This window comes from Petaurus breviceps, unplaced genomic scaffold, assembly GCF_028583685.1.
Source record: "Petaurus breviceps papuanus isolate PSGF00001 unplaced genomic scaffold, PetGlider_PUasm1.0 154, whole genome shotgun sequence".
Taxonomy (NCBI): Eukaryota; Metazoa; Chordata; class Mammalia; order Diprotodontia; family Petauridae; genus Petaurus; species Petaurus breviceps.
In genome coordinates this window covers 10,953,351-10,955,508 of record NW_027185715.1, presented here as the reverse complement: position 1 = coordinate 10,955,508, position 2,158 = coordinate 10,953,351, and positions in this window count along the sequence as shown.

The following is a 2,158-nucleotide window of genomic DNA, read 5'->3' as shown; positions in this document are numbered from 1 at the left end:
AAGGAAGGAAGGAAGGAAGGAAGGAAGGAAGGAAGAAAGAAAGAAAGAAAGAAAGAGGAAAAAATCATTTATTAAGTATTTACCATGTCTGTGAAACATTATGGATACTAATAGAAAAGTCTAAACTGCCTTTCCTCTCACGAAGCTCCCACCCAACTAAGGGAGACAACACATAGAGGGTATTTCAGCTGCAAGTTAAATGGAAAAATTTTCATGGTCCTTTGGATGAAGCAGAAAAGCAGATAATAATGCTTCTTCTTTAGTGGTATTTCCACCAACAAAATAATCCCTTCTAACATTAAGGCATTCAACAATTCCAAGGACTTTGGCAGTAAGAACTTTCTCTTTTCAGTCTTCAGTGGATACAGCACTGGGCTTAATGTCAAGAAAATATAAATTAAGACATGGCCTCTGACACACTAGTTTGGTGACCCTGGGCAAGTCACTTGACCTCTATTTGCCTCAGTTTCCTCAACTGTAAAATGGGGGTAATAATAACACTTGCCTCCCAGGGTTGCTGTAAGTATCAAATGAAATACTATTTGTAAAGTGCTTAGCATGGTGTCAGGTACATAACAGGTGTTTAATAAATGTTTGTTTCCTTTCCTTCCTTCCTTTTTCTCCTTCCTTTCTTCTCTTCCTTCCCTCTTTCTTTCTTCCCTTCCTTTTCTCTTTCTATAATTCCTTACTTCCTTCTTTCCTTAATTCCTTTCCTCCCTCCTTCTTTCCCTTTCTCCCACCTTCCTTCTTTATTTCTTCCTTCATTCCCTCTTTCCTTTCTTTCTTCCTTCCCTCCTTTTTTCTTTATGTAGCCATAGTTGTAGCTCCCACAGAAAAAGTTACCACACTACATTTCAATAGGGATTGCTTCCTGAGATGATGGCTACTCAGGTCTAGGTCTGGTCTGAGAGCAGGACTCTGAGGTCATATTTGAAATCAGATCCTCCTGACTTCAGAGTTGGTGTGCCACCTAGCTGCCATGGGGTTCTTACTTTTTTGATTTGTTGATTGGTTTTGCTTTTTAAAAAATCCTCTTCCCCTTTTATTATAAAGGATGTTTCTCTGAAAGGGGAGATAGTGAGAGGCACAAGAAGAAATACAGATAACCTAAAACTCAATTAACTATTTATTAAGCACCTTTAATGTGTCACCAGGTGATGAAGCCATAAGTACCAAGAAAGGAAGATATGAATTTTAAGAATCTATCTTTAGGGGGAAAATACAAGAAAAGAAATAGACTCTCCCCCAGCACTTTAGACAATGTCTACCAGACCTTTTCTCTGGTCCACAATGAGAGTGAGGGCTCCCAATATTTTTGGCGTTCGCATCTTTAGGGGGTGGCACATTTACATACTCATATACAGAAGCAACAGTTTCCTACCAGATGCCTTGTTTGCCAAGAAATGACAATGAACTAAAGGAATGAGACTAATTGAATGCAGCAGAGACATAAGAAACAAGCAGGGTGCTGGGGTTTTTTTAACTTGTTTTTGTTTTATCCTAAGCTCCATATGAAGCCTGAGTCCAAATTTTAGAGCTAACTTTCTAGCTCCACCATCATTCCCTTGCTCAGTAGGTCAGAAATTGGGCTTGTGCCAATACATGTTTAGAGGATGTTGCCAAGGGTCCATGGCAACTCCTGCCAAAGTGATGGCCATGGGAACAACCCTCCCTGAACTTTCTTGACCCCTCTACACCAGGTACCCAGACTCCTTTTTCTAATGAGATCTTTAGACAACCACCCAGGAAGCACCATCAAGAAGTCCCAGCTCCTCTAAGAAACCATCTAAAGAGACGGATTTTCTGCCTGCAAAGCACTTTCTCTGCTCAGTATCCCCAGGGTACCATAGTGCTGTTTTATTCCCTGACCTCCTGACTTTTTTTTTCTATTATGACTCTCAGAAGTATGTGACTTGGGGTCCTCTCATGCCAGTTCAGTAAAATCAGCCAATCCGACATCCAAAGAAGCTTATAAAGTAAAACTTTCCATATCTTGTTCTCTGGCCATTTTGTAACATGTCCGTTATCTGTGTTCTAACAAGTGCCACACATGCCAGTGGTATCTGCCATACTACCCTGAGCATGCCTGATCTCATCTGATCTTGGAAGCTAAGAAGGGAGAAGTCAGGTTAGTACTCAGAAGGGAGGTGTCCTGCAA